Genomic DNA, 23381 nt, shown 5'->3' with positions numbered 1-23381 from the left:
AAATATCGGGATTGCTTTTCCCAGGTGGATAGTGCCAATGAATGAGGAAGACTTTGGTGGGGACGCCGAAGTTGCCCGCTTTCTTCTTGACCTATAACGTCAATGTTATGGCCTAAATTACAAGCTTTTTCTTTCCGTGGTTGTGTAATTCATTATATAGACAGTATAACTGTAAAACATGTATATCGTTAAACTCGATGAAGTAAAATGAAAAAGTGAGGCGCTAGAGAGTACTGTTCGTTTGAAAATACAATTAGATGGGAGAAATTCCTAGCCAGTGTACCTTTAAGGACTAACTTGTATGGTCTTTAACAAATAGCCTCCAAAATGGAGGAGGTCAAAAGGCAGGTTTCCTGCAATATAGTATTATCAGCTCTCCCGCCAAAGTCAGTTCATGTTACAGACAGAGCATCAACAAATGAAAACATTTTCAAATTCTACATATATTCTGAGTAGATAACCGATCTAGTATATTCTCTGTGAAGAGTTTCACCCTGTGTTCCCACAATTAATGAGGATAGTTTGGGGAATACAAGAAATCTTTTTTACCAATTCAAGTGAATACAATATATGTATACATAAAATAGATCATAGCTACCGTAGAAAAAGTAAGATCATGCTTTGAATCAAGATGAGTAAAATTAAATATTCACTCAGGACAAACTTTACTTATGCTGCGTCATGGGCCACAGAGGTACAATATTAATACAATATTGATACAACTTAAACGTACAGTATGCGATTTTTGGCCATCAGGGGTCACTCGTTTAAAATAATAACAAAAGACGTACTTTGATGACGTCGGGAAAGAGCGTGGGCTCACGGGAGTTGTTGTCGCTGTCAATGACAACCAGCTCAGCTCATGACATGACATCATCGTTTCACAAAATATACGGATATACGGCATCTCTCTGTAGATTTAGCTTGTCAAGAAGCTTTAAATGCAACCCCAATGTTTACCTGTGTCATGCTTCTCCTGTCCCAAACCCTTCTCGGGTCATATTTTTCAGGTACGTTTGAGCTTTAGCTAATGAGCTGGCTGTAGCAGCAGAACGTGCAGGCAAAGCGTAATCGTGGTCCATAACTATTTAATATAGACGAATATAAATATTAATATTACGCTACTTCAATGAATGACCTATTTGAGAACATGTTTCATATATAGAGCGCACCGGATTATAAAGCACATAAGATACTGCAGTCAAACGTTTGACTGGGTTTGCGTTATTCATCCACTATGTGCTAAAGGCTAAACTAAGAGAATGTAGTGAGTGCGCGGCGCCGGAGGTGAGGCGTTTATTTAGTATGCATGAGAGAGCTGAAGCGGGCACGTACATTCGCAGCCTGACTCATAATGAGTATTCAATGTGCGCGGCTCGCTAACAGCAACAGTTAGCTGTTTTGAATGAGACGACACGGTTACTGTGAACGGCGAGCGCTTTAGCACCGGGGACAGTGTGTCTGTTAAGAGTGAGCGCTCGTGAGCGGGCACGTGATTTACACACATAAAAATACGTACTACTTTTTTTTTTTCTTCGTCATTTTCTTTGCTTTATTGGCGGTAGTCCAGTGTTCCCCTTTGTGTTTGGCGGTTTCGCCGGGTTCCGCAAGGAAGTTAGAGAAAATAGAGGAGTCAAAGGTTATATGACGCCATAGACGGGCGACTAAACGGAAATAAAGAAACGTCCCGTATCTTTGAATTAAACTATAAATTTCTCCGTATTTGAAATTTGGTGGAAACTGTCGGGATAATGTAAGTACACATCTAACAGAAATATATAACATAGATACAATTATTTGTGCTATTTTTAATGCAGAAAAAAGACATATTGTGGCTTTAATCTAAATAAGAGAAATGTAGAGTCCTGGGATTTCTTTAAAAACATGTTTCATGTCACATGGACAAAAATACTGTTTGAAATAAGATCCAAGACGCAAAAGCACAGTTCTTGATTTATAACATTTTATTTTATTTTATTTTGAATAAACGCCGTTTAGTAAAAACAGTACCTTAGGTTAAGTTAATACATATCATACAGAAGTATTCTAAGAAGGTAAATTTAAGATACGATTTTAATAAAATCTTTAAAAATTTAATTTAAACAGTCTTTTAATTTTAAAATATTCTATTTAAACTTGTATTATTATGCTTTTAATTGAATTTAGTATGAATAAAACTCCAAATAAAATAAAGCAGACTAGCTTTACTGTGACATTATCCCGCAGAGGCTCATCTAGCCTGTATCGCCTCTGTCTCTGTGTGGAGGATGTGAAGCTTCATCTCACACTGTATATTATCCCAACTTAAACTTGGTTTGTGATAATTTTTTTTTTTAAAAGTTTATTTATCAATACTAATCAACTATTTCTTCAGCTCTATGTGTTATATATATATATATATATATATATATATATAGCTAAAAACTATGTTTTAGTAACAAGTTATAAACTTTATTTATAATCATTTCATTTAAAAATAGAGACTAGTTAGGTTTATGGAACCGACTTAGTGTTAGTTTGTGGATGCAAAACAGCTTAGAAATTATATTAAATTATTTATTTTATTTTTTTATTTTTTTATTTTGGGAATATGAATGGCAGTTTTCTGTGACGGTCATGTTTTAGGTGTACAGGATAGAATGCTGTTACAGTACAAAAATCATTATGGCTATGGCTATATTGATAAAAATTATACTTTAGGTCACATTAAAAAAAAAATCATAAGTTTATCTTCTGAAAGATAAATAGAAGATACAAATGTGTTAAAACCTTTCATTTTAAAATATCATATTTAAACTTTTATGATTATGCTTTGAAATAAATTTAGTACGAACAAAAAGCTCTGGAAAGGCGTTCGCAGACTAACACTACACGATGCACAGAGGCTCATCTGCTCTGTCACCCTATATCCTGAAGCTATCATAAATGATTGTTAAGTAACTTCTTTCTCACAAGATGCCCTGGCGAACGGAAGGGCCTTATAAGCAGCCTATATCAATGGGGTCGGCCTGAGGCATCACAGACTCTAAATGTCTTCTTTGTCCCCCTCTCTCTGAAGATAGACAGGTCTATATGGTAAATTTCTTACAGATAAAACTTAAGTATATATTGAACATGTATATTCACATGTGTGTGATGACGTATGAGATGACCAAATTTCAAAGTTCTTCAAAGTTCTTTACATGCACCCTGATAAATAAAAGATATACTTTAAGTTCAAGTCAACTTTTTACACAGACCCCCGAAAACAACCTGCTATTTCACATTGATGTTAGAGGTCTATTGTATATTTTAACAAATTAGATTTTCAGGGTAAATTAACATCATTAACATCGTGCTGCCTATCTCTTGTGATAAAAATACGTTGTATCTGCAGGCGTTGGAAATGTAACAATGACTAATTCACGGATCACAGTCACATGATTAATTTTTTATGCTTTTTACTACGATATGGAATTAACACTATTCGATGGCTTACAATGGATGAGTCTAATCATTGACCGCACACGCCGACACACACGCACACAGACACACACATAAGCATCTTAAACGGGAGTGTGTGTGAGGAACGCTTGAGGAGAACTCTCAGGATCTGTTGTATCACATTCACAATATTAAACACAACCCATTCATGAATTGTATTTGGACATCTGTGTGTTAGGAGCTACTTCTTCAAATCTCTAAAACATGTAAGATGAGTTTGTTTATTGCTTAATTAATTGGTTCAGTAAGATATTTATCGTATATCGTTTATTTTATAAGGATTTCAGTTATATACTTTTAAAAACACGGTGTTTTTCCAACTTCAGTGTAAAACATATGATATTCGCACTTTCACATTGGGGATATTTTGTATTGCAACTTATTGCATATGAAACTGTAAGATGAGTTTATTTTTGTTTAAAATAATTGGATCTGTAGACGTTTAGAAAGACATTAGATATTTTCAAACCATTTAATTCATATCATAGAATGGTTTTCAACTTCAGTGTGGAATAGTATATATTATATTTATACCATTTTAAAGAATGTTTTTCAAATCTAGTTAGTATGAAATATCTGTAACTGACTAAATGTAAAATAATCATTTCATTTATACAATTTTAAAGAATGTTTTTAAACTTTAGTGTAACGCATTTGATATTCTCACTTTCTCCTTCCCCACCAATCCCCCTCTCCTCTGGAATGTGGTGGGACGAGCCCGTTCAAACATAAAACCTTACATCATATCAACGATTCCCTTATAATCACAAGGACAAGAGATCCCCTTCGAACATAAATCTTACATCGTATCAATGATTCCCTTATAATCACGAGGACTGTCGCATGACACACCTATTATTCAATTACACACCAGGTCATACGACACAAGGTCACCACAGGTCAAGGTCACCCAAGGACGCAGGGAGGAGGGGCCGGGTCAAACACAGGGCACGGGGAGGGGGCGGGTCAAAGGTTAATGGGTTAATTAAAAACCCATTAATCATTTTGACACAAGCTCCATCATATTACTACTGATGTGTTCTGTGGATTTACTTATGTATTCTGTGGTTGAGAAATTTGATACTGATGGCATACAATTTGAGAGTGAGAATCGATTTATTTAACTTACTACATTGAAATGCTATGGGCTGCACCCTTTTTCAACTATTTTTTTAATTAATTTATTTTGATATCAACCACACCATATGTCACGGGTGACAAAATCGCTTGGCGATCGGAACTCTCCTCAGAGTCGCAAAGTCGCAGGGGGGTGGGGGTGGGGGGGCTGGTCACCCGAGCGTTCCTCCCCTCGACCTGTGACGCATATGTCAAAACACTTATACCCACACAGCTATGGCTTTGACTTCAATGGCTCTTGGTTTTATTAACCTTTTAGCGCTTTATACAATAGAGATTGTTTCCAGCAGCTTTACAGTGAAAATTATGTATTTCATGAAGTCATTTCAGTGTTGATTCAGTTCTGTTCTAAAGATGATAAATTATTAAATTAGTTCATATCATCATAGCTATGGCTCCGACTTTAAAGGGACACTTCACCCATTTGCATTAAGCTTTGTATCTTTAGAAACCCAGTCATATTTTGAATGGTCATGGTTTATTCCCTTATTTTCCGTTGAGACGGGAGAAATAAGGATTTAAGTGTTTTACTTCCTGCTTATTATGACATAAGAAATCGTCATAATAAGCAGGAAGTCACATTTCTTTAAAAAGTGTAGAAACTACAAACATTAGCTCATTATTATTCAAGTGTGTGGGACCCACTCACCATACAGGCCTATTACAGAGCAGTGGGTGGGACTTCACTTGCAGAAACTGAATCAATATCAGCCATCTTGTTTGAAAGCTAAGCTTACAAGCGCTGTGGAGATAGAAAGTATGATAATGACAGAAGAAACTAAACATGATATTGATATAACCCCTCGATTATTTTCTGTCTTTTCTCGGTCAAGAGGGCACCAAATTTAAAAGTTCTTTTACATTTCGACTACATATATGATCCACTTTCAATAAAGAGTAATATTAAAATAGTGAAATGCTCCTTTAATGTCTTTTTTATTTAACTTTATTTCCTTGCAATTGTCACGGAGCCATCGGCGTCAGCACCAGACACCATCACTCCGCCCACTCGTTCCGGTTCCCCGGACTACTAATCACCCTCACCTGCCTTCATCACCTGTCTTCACTTCCCATTCCCAATCACCAGCAACATAAAAGACTCACCCACTCAGTCCCTCATTGTCTGGTCTCGTCTATACTCGACTACAGACTCCGTACCCGCTGTATAGCATTACCGCTACTTACCCGCTTTGGAAGCCACACTCTCCGGTCCGTCTTCAACCAGTTCCCGTTCCCGGTTCCGCCCAGGACCTCTCGACTCCAGTCAGCCCCTCCGATCCATCCAGCCTCCACTCCCGGTCATCCATCCCTGCCAAGAGATAAGAGACTGCCTTTCTGTCTACATTCGCTCATTGACATTATCTGCATCCTTACTACTCACCCTGCTGTGTTCATAGACTGTTCATTCCAATAAACCCCATTGATACTTACCTGTCTGTGTTCTTCTGGTTCGTGACAGAAGACCAGACCAACAATATGCTTCAACCACCACCCAGCACTACTTCCGCGGCGAATCCGCCACCACCACCCGCCATACCCCGGACCAGTTCATCGACGCTCGCTACAGCCACCGCGTCCACTTCTTCCGCATCTGCCTCTGTATGTCCCATGGCCCAACCAGCGCCCTTCGCAGGCGAGGAGGGGGGATGCAGCGGCTTCCTATTGCAGTGCGAGCTGTATATGGAGATGAATCCTGCCTCGTTCCCCACTGAGCGCTCCAAGGTAGCATTTTTCATCTCTCTGCTCCGTGATCGAGCCCTGAGCTGGGCTCACGCCCTATGGAAGGATCGTGGCCCCTTCACTCAAACTTTTGCTGCCTTTACCAATCATTTCATCGAGGTCTTCTCCCAGTCTGCGCACTCTCAACCAATCCACCGTCAAGTTCCGATATCCCCTTCCTCTGGTCCCGGCCGCTCTGGAACAACTTCGTGGCGCCAAGGTTTTTACCAAACTCGACCTTCGCAGCGCCTACAACCTAATACGGATTCGTGATGGGGACGAATGGAAGACGGCGTTCATCACCCCTGCAGGGCACTATGAGTACTGCGTGATGCCCTTCGGCCTAGCCAACTCACCAGCCGTCTTCCAGGGGTTCATGAATGAAGTGTTCCGGGATCTCCTCAACCGGTTCGTCATAATCTACATTGACGACATACTCATCTATTCACCCGACCTGTCGACCCACATCCATCATGTCCAAACCGTCCTCCACCGTCTTCGAACCCACCAGCTTTTCCTGAAACTCGAAAAGTGCGAGTTCCACCAACACACCATTCAGTTCCTGGGCTACTACATCACCCCGCAAGGTATCTCCATGGACCAGAGGAAGGTGTCCGCAGTTACCAACTGGCCACTACCCTCCACTGTGAAAGAACTCCAACGCTTCCTCGGATTCGCCAACTTCTACCGCCGCTTCATTCAGAACTTCAGCCACATTAGCTCACCGCTCACCTCTCTCCTCAAGAACGGGGCCAAGTCTCTGTCCTGGACCTCCCTCGCCACACAAGCCTTCACGGACTTGAAGAGAGCCTTCAGTTCCGCTCCTACCCTATCACTTCCTGATCCGGCGTTGCCCTTCCTCGTGGAAGTGGATGCATCCCTCACCGGGGTAGGAGCGGTTCTCTCCCAGCGGCAGGGGAATCCACCACGACTCCATCCATGCGCCTTCTACTCCAAGAAACTGTCCCCGGCGGAGCAGAACTACGACATCGGCAACCGGGAGCTATTAGCGATCAAGCTCGCCTTGGAGGAATGGAGGCACTGGCTGGAGGGAGCTCAGCATCCGTTCACCGTCATTACTGATCACCGCAACCTGGAATATCTCCGTGAGGCACGCAGACTCAGTCCTCGTCAAGCCCGCTGGTCCTTATTCTTCACTCGATTTAACTTCTCCGTCACCTACCGTCCCGGTCACAAGAATACTAAGGCTGATGCACTCTCCCGTATGTTTCAGCCGGATTCTACGCCTGCACGCCCCGAGACCATCCTCCCTCCAGCCTTAGTCGTGAGCCCCATTCATTGGAGTCTGGACGACCACATCGCCGAGGCCACCCAGCGCGAACCTGCTCCGCCGGGAGGTCCGGAGGGACGGGTTTACGTGCCCTCTCGCCTACGCCTGTCCCTCCTGGACTCAGTCCACACATCCCCGGGCTCTGGACACCCAGGCAGCCATCAGACTCTCTCGCTCGTTCAACAACGTTACTGGTGGCCCGGTATGACCCAGGATGTTTCCCGATACGTCAACGGCTGCTCAGTCTGTGCCATGGCCAAGGTACCCCGTCACCTCCCAGAGGGCAAACTGGTCCCTCTTCCTATACCCACCCGGCCATGGTCCCATCTCGGGGTGGACTTTGTCACCGACCTGCCTGAATCAGACCGTCACACCTGCATCCTCGTAGTGGTCGATCGCTTTTCCAAAGCCTGCAAACTGATCCCCCTACCTGGACTGCCCACCGCTTTCGAAACCGCTGAAGCACTGTTCCAGCAAATCTTCAGGCACTTCGGCATCCCTGAAGACATCGTCTCAGACCGCGGACCCCAGTTCATCTCCCGAGTCTGGAAGGCCTTCTTCAACCTCTTGGGCGTTACCATCAGCTTGACTTCGGGTTACCACCCCCAGTCCAACGGCCAGACTGAGCGGAAGATCCAGGAAATCGGGAGATACCTGCGGTCATACTGCCACGATCAACAAGACTGCTGGAGCCGGTATCTTCCATGGGCCGAGTATGCACAGAACTCCCTCCGTCAGACTACCACCGGACTTACCCCCTTCCAGTGCATACTCGGTTACCAACCACCCCTATTCCCCTGGTCTGGCGAACCCTCCGACGTTCCAGCAGTCCACCACTGGTTCCAGACGAGCGAGAGGGTCTGGGACTCAGCTCATATTCATCTTCAGCGGGCCGTCCGGAGACACAAGAACCAGGCCGATGCTCGAAGAGCCACCACTCCACTATACCAACCTGGGCAATTGGTCTGGCTCTCGACCCGGGACATCCGTCTCCGACAGCCTTGCCGTAAGCTGAGTCCCAGATACATAGGTCCGTTCGCCATACAGAGGCAGATTAACCCCGTCACCTATCGGTTATCCCTACCGGCTCACTACCGCATTGCACCCACCTTCCATGTATCCCTTCTCAAACCCCATACTAATCCTCTCACTCCTTCCTCCCCAGGGTCTGGTGCGGCGGACGTGCCCCCCCCCTCCGGTAGATCCTGAAGACAACAACATATACCGAGTCCATGACATCCTGGACTCCCGACGACGGGGCGGCCGCCTGGAGTACCTCGTCGACTGGGAGGGGTTCGGTCCGGAGGAAAGATCTTGGGTGCCCCGGGAGGATATACTTGATCCCACTCTACTCCAGGATTTCCATAATACTCACCCGGAGCGTCCAGCACCCAGAGGCCGTGGTCGTCCCCGTCGTCGGTCCTTTCCGCCAGCTGGAGCTGGCCGTGGGGGGGGGGTACTGTCACGGAGCCATCGGCGTCAGCACCAGACACCATCACTCCGCCCACTCGTTCCGGTTCCCCGGACTACTAATCACCCTCACCTGCCTTCATCACCTGTCTTCACTTCCCATTCCCAATCACCAGCAACATAAAAGACTCACCCACTCAGTCCCTCATTGTCTGGTCTCGTCTATACTCGACTACAGACTCCGTACCCGCTGTATAGCATTACCGCTACTTACCCGCTTTGGAAGCCACACTCTCCGGTCCGTCTTCAACCAGTTCCCGTTCCCGGTTCCGCCCGGATCCTCTCGACTCCAGTCAGCCCCTCCGATCCATCCAGCCTCCACTCCCGGTCATCCATCCCTGCCAAGAGATAAGAGACTGCCTTTCTGTCTACATTCGCTCATTGACATTATCTGCATCCTTACTACTCACCCTGCTGTGTTCATAGACTGTTCATTCCAATAAACCCCATTGATACTTACCTGTCTGTGTTCTTCTGGTTCGTGACAGCAATGTTAAGGCATATTGGTTATATTATTTTACTTTATATTTTAGAACTGGCAATCAATTGAAATACATTATCATTATAAAATAAATGTATAAATATTTACAGAATCATTTTTTGTGACTAATAACTCAAAATATTGCAACTTTAATCTTAAATATAATTAAACATGAAATCCCTGAAGAATAATAAGCATATCTTAAACATTTGTTAAACAACATCTTTTTACCAAATACCATCAAGACTGATATTGCAGATATTGCTACCTGCCTCTATTTGGAGTACTCTTAATTCTGACACAAGGACTCAGAGGAAGATTGACATCTGTATGCTCATGCAGTGTGTAAGTGACATTCATGCAGAGCCATCCTGATATCAGATAAAGACAGACCATACAGCATATTTGTGCTTGGTAATTTTCTTCTACAGTGAGCCTTTCATAAAGGTTATAGCAGTCTTTTCGCTCATGCTTTGTTTCCCTTCCAGCTATCTGGAGTTTCCTAGTGTCTTCATAAGCGTGTTGTATTCTGCCACAGTATTTGCTTCATCAATAATTCTGTGTGGTAGAATCAGATCTCCAGAGACACGAGGTGGGCACTGAGGGACACTGAAACCCTTTTTTGCTCATCACATTCATCCGTAGTGCTCTCTTGTGTCCTCCTTTTTTTTTTTTTTACCTCATCAGTTGTTATTTATCATGTGTGCCTCATGGTCCTCCTTCCCGTGCAGGACACCGCTGAACAGCTGATCTGCCGTTAGCTGCGTAAATTTCTCTCATCGTGAGCAGCTCCCAGAGCCCAGCTGAATTAATCACAGCCACATGGGCACGCAGGGGGGCAGCCGCCCGAAGATGAGGACGTGGAGAATCTGAAGGGCAGAGAAGAAAAGATGCTGGAAGAGAGAGGATGTGAAGAGGTCAGAGCTGTTACATCCATGGAGTAAAAAGGGTAAGAAGGTTCAGAGAGACAACTCTCAGAACATCACCCAGGAAGAGTGAGGCCGGTATAACAAATATAACAGATCTTTAACAATTTAATGAATATTTTTGTGTAAATGCTACCCTCCTAGTTTATTACATACTTTTTTCTATAGCATTTATTATACTTAATAAATGTTTTTTGCTTGTTTAGTTTTTAACATTTTAAGTTATATAAATCAACATCAGTTAGACCTATGTTCATTTTATAATATTACCAACCATGAATTAGGATTGAACAATATTATGTTGAAAAATTAAATATCTTCTAAACTGCTGAAAAAAATTACATGGTACCCTAACACATTAACTAATGTAAAACATATTGTTATTTCTTTCTTTATTTCTTTATTGCAGTACTAATAATTTATTGTAGTAGGCCATTTATAAACCGTATCTCACCAAACAGCCTGTCACGATTCTTGTCTGTGTTCCCCTATCTCATCCTACAGTATGGCCGTTTCTCAAAACCAAGAATGCAAAGAACGGACTTGTGTTCTTGGAAAGAAAGCTCTTGCTAGTTGTTCTTGGAAGAACGAACTCACGAGGTGACGAGCACACAGAACACTGCTGGCAGTTTGAGACGATGTGTTCTTGCTGGTATTGCGCAATAGTACCCCCGCACAGACGCCGTCTGCAGTGCCCAAACATAACGAGAATTATTATACAGCCAGGCTTTATTGCCCAAGCCTAAGGGATTACTCTAAATACACTACAATGTAATGTATATTCATAACAATAAAGCAACACCTGTCTCATTTTAATTCTGCTTCTGTTGTTTGTTTGTGTACATCACTAGCCAACGGCGGGAAAAAACACCGGTAATATTCGGTAATATTCAGGTAACTTTTGACCTGCCTCTCTCTGCTTCCCACTCCTTCCGCGAATGCCGAAATGAATTATGGGATATTTCTGCCTTCAAGTTCACACAAGGTACCAACCGATGCATCCTCGGTAAAATGGGAGTGTCAAGAACACATCCGGGATTTTTAACCGTTCTTGCCTAAATGCAAACTTGTGTATTGGGACAGTACTTGGGCCGTGACTGATGACGTTTTACGAATCCACAAGAACACAAGTACAGACAAGAAGGCATATTGAGAAACGGCCTATGTTTAGTAGTTCCCTGTTATGTTGATTAGTCATCCCAGGTGTTTCTTATTTACCACGCCCCCTTGTTATCTTGTTTAGCTTGTCTGTCTGTGTATTTAAGCCCTGTGTCTTATTTCAGTCAGTGTGAGTTCTTGATGTTGTATGTTGGCTGTTCCTGTTTCTGAGTCGCTGTCTGAGTTTGTTACCGTTTGAGTTTCTTTAATAAATTCTGCTGCACTTGGATTCTGCTTCTGCATCTGCTTCAGCCTCCAGCGTAACAGAAGAACTCACTACACCAAGATCCAGCAGCAATCACCATCATGAATCCAGCAGTCAAGCTTATGTGTCTCCGTCAAGGAGATCAACCCATTGAGAATTATGTTTTTGACTTTTTGGAGCTGGCTCACCTGACTTGCATAGAAGAGGTATGCCTTATGATCTTTTTTCGGGGAGGACTATCTGAACCGCTCAGTTCATTTATGCCCATGCATAATCCTCATGGAACTTTAGAGCAGTATATTATCCTGGTCCTTTTGTTGAGCGGTTCATTGTTTACTGTGGGTGAGGTAGAGGAGGAGCTTTGTGAACCCACAGCACCCCCTCAGCCTCAGCTTGCCCACGTCACTTCTGCCGTGCCAGAGACGCTTCACGTCACTTCTGCCGTGCCAGAGACGCTTCACGTTACTTCTGCCGAGCCAGAGACGCTTCACGTCACTTCTGCCGAGCCAGCACGTCACTTCTGCCGAGCCAGAGATGCTTCACGTCACTTCTGCCGAGCCAGAGGCGTTTCACGTCACTTCTGCCGAGTCAGAGACGCGTCACGTCACTTTCCCCGAGCCAGTGTCTACGGACAATATGGCCACCTCCGAGCCAGTGTCTACGGACAAGACGGCCGCCTCCGAGCCAGTGTCTACGGGGCGGCAGTGGCTCAGTGGTTCATGTGGATTGTCTACAAACCGAAAGGTTGGTGGTTCAATCCTCGGTTCCACCTGACCAAGTGTCGAGGTGTCCATGAGCAAGACACCAAACCCCAGCTGCTCCCAACGAGCTGGATGGCGCCTTGCATGGCTGACACCGCCGTCGGTGTGTGAATGGGTGAATGTGAGACAACATGTAAAGCTCTTTGGCCATTAGGTCTATGAAAGCGCTATATAAATGCAGTCCATTTACCATTTACGGACAAGACGGCCACCTCCGAGCCAGTGTCTACGGACAAGATGGCCGCCTCTGAGCCAGTGTCTACAGACAAGACGGCCACCTCCGAGCCAGTGTCTACGGAAAAGATGGCCACCTCTGAGCCAGTGTCTTAAGGACAAGACGGCCGCCTCCGAGCCAGTGGGTGCTTCTCAATATCCCTCCTCGTCTCCTCGCTCCTATGACCCGGAAAACGTTCGAGCTCAGTCATCTTGAAGGACATCTCAATTCTCTAATTGCACCGTGAGGAGTCGAGGATCGAGGAGTGAGGAGGCTTCCTGAGCGAGGATGCACAGGTGCATCCTACGCGGAACTGTTATATTGACTAAACGTGATGCACTTGTCAATTCTCCTTCCCCTTAAAAATCATTTTAATTTATACTTTACCTTTGCAGTTTATGTAAACCACACATCTCAAATATTTCAACAGTATAACCTATCTTTATTATTATTTATTATGAATTTATTAAATAATCAAACTTCAACAACATAAGGGCAGATCCTTTTAGCGCTGCTGATGACACTGTGGAGTGACGCTCGAGTGATCAATTATTCCAATGTATATAAAAAAAGTATTCCGATGTATATAAAAAAGCTTTTATTCGATTCCTCTGTCCTCCTTTCCTCGCTTCCTTCCCTCGCGTCTTACAGGGGGTGGAGCTGAGATGCAGGGAAAGGAAGCAAGGAAAGGAAACAAGGATGCACAAATAAGAAATGAGAAGCACCCAGTGTCTAGATGTCCGCCTCCGAACCAGTGTCTAGGGACAAGATGGCCGCCTCCGAGTCAGTGTCTACGGACAAGATGGTCGCCTCCGAGCCAGTGTCTACGGACAAGATGGCCGATTCAGAGACTGTTCACATTACTTCTGCCAATCCAGAGACTTTTCACGTCATTGCCACTGAGCCAGTGTCTACGGACAAGATGGCCGATTCAGAGGCTGTTCACATTACTTCTGCCAATCCAGAGACTTTTCACATCATCGCCTCCGAGCTAGTGTCTAAGGATACGATGGCCACCTCCGAGCCACTGTCTACGGACAAGATGGCCGATTCAGAGACTGTTCACATTAATTCTGCCAATCCAGAGACTTTTCACGTCACCACCTCCGAGCCAGTGTCTTCGGACAAGATGGCCGCAGCCGACCCAGAGTCTGTTCCTGAGCTGGTGTCTGTTCCTGAGCCGGTGTCTGTTCCTGTGCCAGAGCCATTGTCTGTTCCTGTGCCAGAGCCAGTGTCTGTTCCTATGCCTCCCACCCGGACAGTTTTTTTGTTTGTTTTTTGAACGTCTGGAAGCCACTCTTTGGGGGAGGGCTATGTCACGATTCTTGTCTGTGTTCCCCTATCTCATCCTATGTTTAGTAGTTCCCTGTTATGTTGATTAGTCATCCCAGGTGTTTCTTATTTACCATCCCCCCTTGTTATTTGTTTACATTGTCTGTCTGTGTATTTAAGCCCTGTGTCTTGTTTCAGTCAGTGTGAGTTCTTGATGTTGTATGTTGGCTGTTTCTGAGTCGCTGTCTGAGTTTGTAGTTTTTGTCGGAGTTTGTTACTGTTTGAGTTTCTTTAATAAATTCTGCTGCACTTGGATTCTGATTCTGCTTCAGCCTCCAGCGTAACACAGCCGGGTTATTAATTGAATTTACCCAACAGTTTTCAAAATAACCCAACATTTTTGGAAAATATCCCAAAATAATGACCCGATATGAGTAACCTAACAACAACAACACCGTTTTTTTAACTGTTTTTGAAAAAAGCCTCTTATGCTCACCAAGTTAGCATTTATTTGATCAGAAAGACAGTTTTACACTGTAAAAACAGTGCTAAAGGCACACTGGGGTAAAGGGTGCATTTGATTGTATTCTCCTCTGAAACGTACTCGTCCTAATGTAACCTCGGTTCTCTCTAGAAGAGAGAATGAGTATTCCGTAAGTTGCTTACGCTACGGGTAAAATAATCGTTTCTTCAGATCTGAAGCCAAAAAAATATTCTTAATGTCACAGGTCGAGGGGAGGAACGCTCGGGTGACCAACCACCCCCCCTATAACCGAGTCACCACCGTGAGGAGCCGACACCACAGGCACACAACAGAGGACCACAGAGACAGAGATAAGTTTCAAAGCAGTAACAATCTTTATTAAACCAAGGGTTTCTCACAGTTTAAGATACTCTCGTTGATGCACGATAATGGAGCAGGGGGTTGCAGCTTACTTTCCCCCCAACGGTGCTGCAGACTTCCAGACTCATACAGTAAGTATGGCAGGTAAGGATTCTTCACAGTACAGGGTACTCTCGTTGGTGCACGGTAATGAAGCAGTGGATTAAAAGCTTACTTTTCCCCCAGCGGTGCTGCAGACTTCCAGACTCATACAGTAAGTATGGCAGGTAAGAATTCTTCACAGTAGAGGGTACTCTCGTTGGTTCACGGTAATGAAGCAGTGGATTAAAATCTTACTTTCCCCCCAGCGGTGCTGCAGACCTCCAGACTCATAGAGTAAGTATGGCAGGTAAGGGTTCTTTGCAGTACAGGGTACTCTCGTTGGTGTACAGTAATGAAGCAGTGGATTAAAAGCTTACTTTTCCCCCAGCGGTGCTGCAGACTTCCGGACTCATACAGTAAGTATGGCAGGTAAGGATTCTTCGCAGTACAGGGTACTCTCGTTGGTGCACGGTAATGAAGCAGTGGATTAAAAGCTTACTTTTCCCCCAGCGGTGCTGCAGACTTCCGGACTCATACAATAAGTATGGCAGGTAAGGATTCTTCACAGTACAGGGTACTCTCTCTCTCTTCAGTTCACAGTAGGGCGACAGTGGGTTAAACGATTACTTTATCAGCGTTGCTGTATACTTCTGGGCTCAACAGTAAGTAGAACAGGTGAGGATATTCACAGTACACAGTACTCTCTCTTCAGTTCACAATAGGGAGGCAAGGAGTCATAAGGTTACTTTACCAACGGTGCTGTATGCTTCTGGGCTCAAACAGCAAGTAGAACAGGTGGGGATCTTCACAGTACAAAGTACTCTCTCCTCAGTTCACAGTAGGGCGACAGTGGGTTAAACGATTACTTTACCAGCGATGCTGTATGCTTCTGGGCTCAAACAGTAAGTAGAACAGGTGAAGACATTCACAGTACAGAGTACTCTCTCTTCAGTTCACTATATCACTCTGGGCTTCTGACGGGGGCAGATATAATATCCTTCCACGAACGTGTAAGCATGGATAGGGCTACTTCTCAGCAAAGACACATCACACTCGTGTTCACTTCAATTCCACAGCCAAAAATCAATGTGTATTAATAAGGCAAAAGCACTGCAATTCACTCACACGGTAGGGCTGGTCAGAGGCCTCGCTCTGTTTGTTGTGCTCACTTTACATGGGGTTTCACTTTCAATTCCTCCTCCACACACTCTGAAACACATAGCTCCTCCAACAGTCAGATCCACACTCACTGTATCCTCTTTAAGCGGTTTAAATGTTCATAAGATAAAATCAGTTCACTTATCTTTGCTCTCTCCTTTCCCAGCACAGATCCAGTCGATAGCTCAGACCAGCAGGCTTCCTACAAACAATCACTCTGATCCAGCAAGCTTAAATGGGCGTCTCTCCCTTTCCCCTGTCCCTTCCCTGTCAGTGGGTCCTCCATCTGAGCCTCCTCCATCTGTGTCTCATCTGAGCCTTCCCCGTCTGTGTCTCCCCCGTCTGAGCCTTCCTCTCCCTCTGTCTGTCTCCTTTTATCTTGTTTATCTTGACTCGTCAAACAGGAAACCTGTGTGAGTGCCGCTCCTCTCTCTCTCGCACCTGCAGTGCATTAGCGCTAATCAGTGCGGGCATGATTCCATCACGCCCGGAACCGCAGTGGTGTGTTGCACACAATCCGTTCCCCTAGGAAACTTGCGACTCTGAGGAGAGTTCCGATCGCCAAGCGATTTTGTCACCCGTGACATTAATTTTGTATTTATTGTCACCGCAGTGCAGCGGACAACAGACCATAGCAGGCTGTATAAGCGTGCTCATTGGATATCCGGCAGGAAATGCTACAGCCTATTGGTGAGCCCCGCATGATGTCACGCACAATGAGGGCCCTCTACGCATCACAGCCCACCAGAATGGGAGTGGCTAAAAAGAGGGGCTGATGAACAACTGGGCAGAACATAGACATCACTTAGACTTACAAAAGTTTAGCCTGCAAGACGGGAACATCCAGGTTATCGAACCTCACAAATGTAGAGGGGGAGGCCCAGCCTGCCGCCAAACAAATATTGTCAATAGAAATCCTGCTGGACCAAGCCCATGACGAAGCCATGCCTCTAGTGGAATGGGCCCTGATGCCCATAGGGCACTGCAGGTGTTTTGAAGCATAAGCTGCTGCGATGGCATCCACTATCCATCTGGACAGGCCATGTTTCGAGGCGGTGATTCCCTTAGTACACCCTCCAAATTAAATAAAGTGTTGCTCAGAACGCCTGAAGGCGGCGGAGTGTGTGAAATCCTCAGCACCCAGGTTACCTTCGTCTTCGCTATCGTATGCTGGCAGAGCCGATAGGGAGATGACCTGTGCTCTAAAATTCGTCCCTATCGCCTTGGGGACGTAACCTTATCTCGGTTTGAGAATGACTTTAGAGTCATTTAGTCCGAACTCGAGACATGTGGGGCTAATAGACAGTGTGTGTAGATCCTCCACATGTTTTACTGATGATGACTGTGATGTTGTGGCCAAGAACAGGCAGGACAGGTAGCAAACAGATAAGAAGATTTTTATTTCTTCTAAAGAAAAATTACATGGGCAGATACAATGAAAGTAATTTCAAAAATAATGTCCATATAAAAATCAAAGACTTAAGATGAAAGTTAACTGAAACAAACAAAAATTAAACCAGCCTAAAAATAAATAAATATTCCCTTTTAGAAAAAAACTAAACAAACAAAACATAAGGTCAGCAGACCATGATGTTACTATGGCTGGCCAAAAATCTGACTGCCTCTGCAGGGTTGCCAGGTCCCAGAAATTTTTCAAGCCCAAAGACAACTCAAAACCCACCCAAATGGAATGAAAACTAGCCAAATTTTCCAGTGACCAATCAGATTAGACGGCTGGAATCCCACAGAGGACCTTCAAATAAACTTAAATCTATATCTATATATCTATATATATAGTTTAGAAGAACTAACTTACCTTTTCTTTTCTCAGCACTTCTCTCTGATGCTCTTCTCTCCTCCAGATCGCTGTTGTTCTGTTTACATACAAGTATCAATATTAAATTTAACAAACTGTTACACTAAATTAACATACACTGGCTTTTATCAATGTCATTGCCAATATGCTTAGGTTTAGTAGAAGTACTAACTTACCTTTTCTTTTCTCAGCACGTCTCTTTGATGCTCTTCTCTCCTCCAGATCTGCTGTTGTTCTGTTTACACACAAGCATCAATATTAAAATTACCACACTGTTACACTAAATTAACATACACTGGCTTCATGCTTATGCTTAGTAGAAGTACTAACTTACCTTTTCTTTTCTCAGCACTCAATGTCTTTTATCAATGTCATTACCAATATGCTTACTTGAACACTTGTCCCTTTGTTTTTGTTTTCTCTTTTTCCAGAACTCTTCACAACATTTTCTTATTATGGTCTTAGATGGCCTCATTTTGATTACAGCTTTGAACAGAACTATATACAATCTCAGGGCTGTTTTATTTTAGACATTTGTGCTCTCTTCCCCACCCTTCTCAGGAGGTGCTGAATAAATTTCAGCAGTAAAGAGAGAAAGCATCCATGATGATGGTTCAAGTTGAAAGATATGTTTCTTATTTGCATGTAAGCTCGAATCCTCATTATATTTAGCAAAGAACTCTGCTCCAACCTGTTTCGTAGCTTGTTCTTTATTAGTGACATTTGAGAAAATGAATGCTCAACTGCTGCATTGCTGAATGGTAAAGCAAGAAGACTCAATGCAAAATTGCCAAGATCTTCAAAGTTTCTATCTCCTGCAGTATTTGTGTATGCAGAAACTTCTACCCAGAAGTCCTCTGTTTTGCCATCTTCTGTATTGTTCCATTCCAGAGAGTGAACTCTCCACTGTTGTTCTGCTTTTCCTAAATCTCCCTTGAAGAGGTGGAAAAAGGGAAGATCATAAATCCTTGGCGATTTATTGATCAGGCATGACAAAATATTACTGCTGGGTGATTTCAACATTCATGTTTGCTGTGCGTCCAAACCATACTCTGTTGACTTTCAAAACATGATCGAGTCGTTCGACTTCACTCAGTGGGTTTCTGGTCCAACAGACATCCATGGCCACACCCTTGATTTGATTTTAACCCATGGCTTCTCTATTTCGGATATAGAAATCAGCAGTGCATCTTTCTCTGATCACTTGTCTGTACTTTTTACTGTTCCTCTGACTGGACGCACACTTAAAAATCCATCGCTGGTTTAACTCGCTGTCTTAATCAACGCTCTAGTGAAGACTTTACTACAGCCTATCATGATGTGCAAAACTCCTTGGAATCTAACTCTACTCTACATAACTTGGATGCTGATGCACATCTCAATCTTTTTAACTCCACCTGTTCAGCCATCATGAATTCTATTGCGCCTTTGAAGTTTAAAAACCATAAGCCTGCACCAGTGCCTTGGCACACTGACACTACACGTACCCTTAGACGGGTAAGTAGACAGGCCGAGCGCCAGTGGAAAAAGGACCATCTGCAGGTTTCATATGAAATCATGAAAAACGCATACAAGGCATTTCAGAATGCTGCAAAGTCTGCAAAATGTAAACATTTTTCTGAACTCATATCTAAAAATTGTCATAAACCGCAAGTTCTTTTTGCTACTATTAATTCAGTGTTAAACCCTTCTGTGCATCCCATCTTAGAACCCTCTACTGATCTGTGATAACTTTGGGAAGAACTTTGTTGATAAGATCACAACCTTAAGATCTCAATTTTCTAACTCTGGATATACACATGTTGATCCATTATGTCTTTCCACCTGGTCTGAGTTCGAGCCGATTGATCTGGACACATGTAATGAAATTGTTGGTCATTTAAAACCTACTATCTGTCCACAGGATATTATTCCACCTTTTTTCCTAAGACAAATCATGGCCACAGTTGGTCCTGCCCTCTTACTTTTAATTAACAAATGCCTGTCAACCGGTTCCTTTCCTAGCAGTCTGAAAGTTGCCGTGGTGACGCCATATCTTAAAAAAAAACAATCTCGATCCTTCTGATCTCTGTAACTTTCGTCCTATCTCTAACTTACCTTTTATCTCGAAAATCATTGAGAGAGTTGTACTGATTCAATTACAATCATACTTATCCGTAAATTCTCTCCATGAAATTTTTCAATCTGGTTTCAGTACTGAATCTGCTCTCTTAAGAGTTTCAAGTGATATTTTCACTGCAACTGATTCTGGGAAATCACTGGCTCTAGTTTTATTAGATTTAAGTGCTGCATTTGACTTAGTTGATCACGAGGTCCTGCTGCGACGTCTGGAGACATCTGTGGGTTTTCGAGGCATATTCTTGCAGTGGTTCCGCTCCTATCTGACCAACAGGTGTTTTAGTGTCCGCATCGGGCATCAATCTTCCTCTAGTATACCTCTGAACTGCGGAGTCCCACAGGGATCAATCCTTGGGCCGGTATTGTTTATTCTATATTTGCTACCTTTGGCTACTATTTTTAACAAACACAGAGTATCCTTTCATTCATATGCAGACGATACTCAGATTTACTTCCCTCTAAAACATAATGCTAAACATGGTCTACAACCCCTGCTTGCCTGCTTAAGTGAACTTAAACTTTGGCTCTCAAGTAACTTTCTAAACTTAAACGAAAATAAAACAGAAATAATTATCTTCAGCCCCAGGGACAACTGTGCGTATGATATCGATCGTGGTACTCTCGCACAGTTTGAAACTGACTTTGCAAGAAATCTGGGCTTTCTGTTTGACCACAACTTAAAATTCGACAAACAGATCAGTGCTGTCGTAAAGTCATGCTTTTTTCACCTCCGCCAAATCTCTAAAGTGAAACCTTTTCTAACTCAGCGTAATCTCCAAACAGTGATTCATGCATTTATAACATCTCGGCTAGACTATTGTAATTCTCTTTATTTTGGTCTATCTCAGTCTTATCTATCAGCGACTATATTTATCATTCCTGCAAAAGTGCTAATGATTCGTGAGAGCTTCTTGCTGTATTATCTGATGACTATGCAAAGTTGTTTTCTGGTTGTGACATCAGTGCTCTCATCAACAATAAGAGAGTATGGTCCACTTCCTATATCCTACAGAAGGTCCTCATGTACTACTGGTCCTATCACTGAATTAATTAGTGCTGTGCATTTCGTTCGATGCAAACTAATACCTTTCTTGGAAATTTCTTCCACAACACTTCCTAAATGATCAATAGTTGAAGTGCTTGAGTGACAAGCAACATGGGCAGCCAGCTTCAACTCTGTCTCTTTCACAGCAACATTATTTCTAAGAAAGGAACTGCCTGTGTCAAATAATGTTCTGGCATTTGAGAAAGGAGCCACATTTTTTCATGTTTTTCAGTTGCAGCATGAGTTACCAGATCACTGTGGTGAGCTCTAATTTCACATTTGCAAAAAGCTTTTCTATCGTTATTTGGAACACTTCGTATCCACTCCTTTAGTCCTGTCTCCCATTCTTTGAGATATTTCCAAATTTTCCCCATTTACCTGACATTTTAGAATGCTGCTTCTTCATACACAGACAACCGAATCGACGCTTCAACAACCTCTACGATGCTCTCATGTGACGTGATGCTTGATTTGTGATGTTACATCAAAAACGATCCCGCCGCTGGTGTCACAGGTCGGGGTGGGTCACGGCCGGACTGCACCCACCCCTAAAACCCAGGACCACCACGAGGAGCGTGCCAGAGACCAGACAGGATTAAAAATTGACAGGCTTTATTGATAAAAAGTCACTTTAAAAGTCTTAAAAGTTCAGGACATCATGGGACCAGCAACGCTCCCAGCTCCTCGCTCGCCGGCTCAACGGCTCTCCCAGCTCTGAACATCAGTTCCTCCATGCTCTGCATAACAGAGGATCAGCAACAGCTCACAGTTTGTCATTCGTTCACCGGCTCCAGGGTTCTCCAGCTCGGCTCAAAATGGTTCCTCCATGCTCTGCATAACCGAGGGTCAGCAACAGCTCACAGTTTCTCATTCGCTCACCGGCTCCAGGGTTCTCCAGCTTGGCTCAATGGTTCCTCCATTCTCTGCATAACAGAGGGTCAGCAACAACTCAGTCTCTCAGTTCATGGAACGATGTGGCCCAGGTGTGTCTCTCCTTCACACAGGCAGCACACAAGAAGGTAGTGGCAGAAGAATCTTCTATTTAAATAGACAGAGCATTTGATACAAATGCAAACATGTTCCTTTCATATAATGGAGAATCGGGCTTACGGCTGGACTGGGTTTCTTCAAGCAGGCAGCACACAAGAAGGCGGTGGCAGAGGAACCTTTTATTTAAATAGACAGATCAAGTTAAACAGGGCAAGCTCACTCCTCTTCAGTATCAACAGGAGCTTGTGGCCAGAGTGGGACATACACATTCAACACTGAGGGCTTCGTTCAGCAAACACTGAGCGAGATTGTGAACTGGGGAATACTGGCAGGTAAATAAACGTATACATCCACACACTGCAACTTCACGTCAAGTCCAATACTGTGTGACACTTCAATTCAGGCACTGCATATCCACTCTCAAAGCTCAGTGCAATAAGGCCAGCACTCACCCAATGATCAATCCTTCAACTGTTACACTGAATCAGAACTCAGAAGATGAAGAGATGCAGATGACTTCTCACAGGACGGAGAAAAGCATCTTCAATACTCCCTCACACTCAGAAGAAGATCAAGATTTCAATGATGACTCAGTCCACACTCTCAAGTGACAGTTATACTCGTGATCAATAGGGGAGCACGGGGCACAACCTAACGCGGGGTTAAATGCAACACAGACGTTTTACATAGTTTGTTGGTTCAACGTTAATTCGATGAGCAAAACAATGCCACATCAACATTGTTTCGATGTCATGAGAGACGTTGTTTCCACGTTGATTCAATCTCAGTTTGCTGTCTGGGTATTCACGTGTTGTGTTCTCTTCTTCGCTGGGTATTAGCGCAACATTTATTTATTTATTTATTGCATGTTTTTTCGTGACAAAACGTGGTTTGTAGACAAGATAGAATCGTTGTGTGACAGAGTTGTTGTCAACTCGTTATTTATTTGATCATTTTCATGATTTAGACCGTAACATTAATGAAACAGCTCTCATTGAGTCACAAATGATTTGCTCTTATCATACGATCGTGGTTGTATCTCTATGTAGTGCTTTGTCAACTCGTGTAGTGAGTTCTCTTACGAGAGGTTCTCTCGTATTGCGTAAGCTAGAATGCACGAACCTATGGGAGAGCGGCGCTGAGTCCGCGGCCAATGAGCGGACGGCGCTCGCTCACTGCGTCACAGCCCGCTCATTGGCCGCGGACTCAGCG

This window comes from Pimephales promelas, chromosome 11 (assembly GCF_988280905.1).
Source record: "Pimephales promelas chromosome 11, fPimPro1.hap1.1, whole genome shotgun sequence".
Lineage (NCBI taxonomy): Eukaryota > Metazoa > Chordata > Actinopteri > Cypriniformes > Leuciscidae > Pimephales > Pimephales promelas.
The sequence above is the reverse complement of the archived record's forward strand: the minus strand, read 5'-3'. Positions refer to the sequence as shown.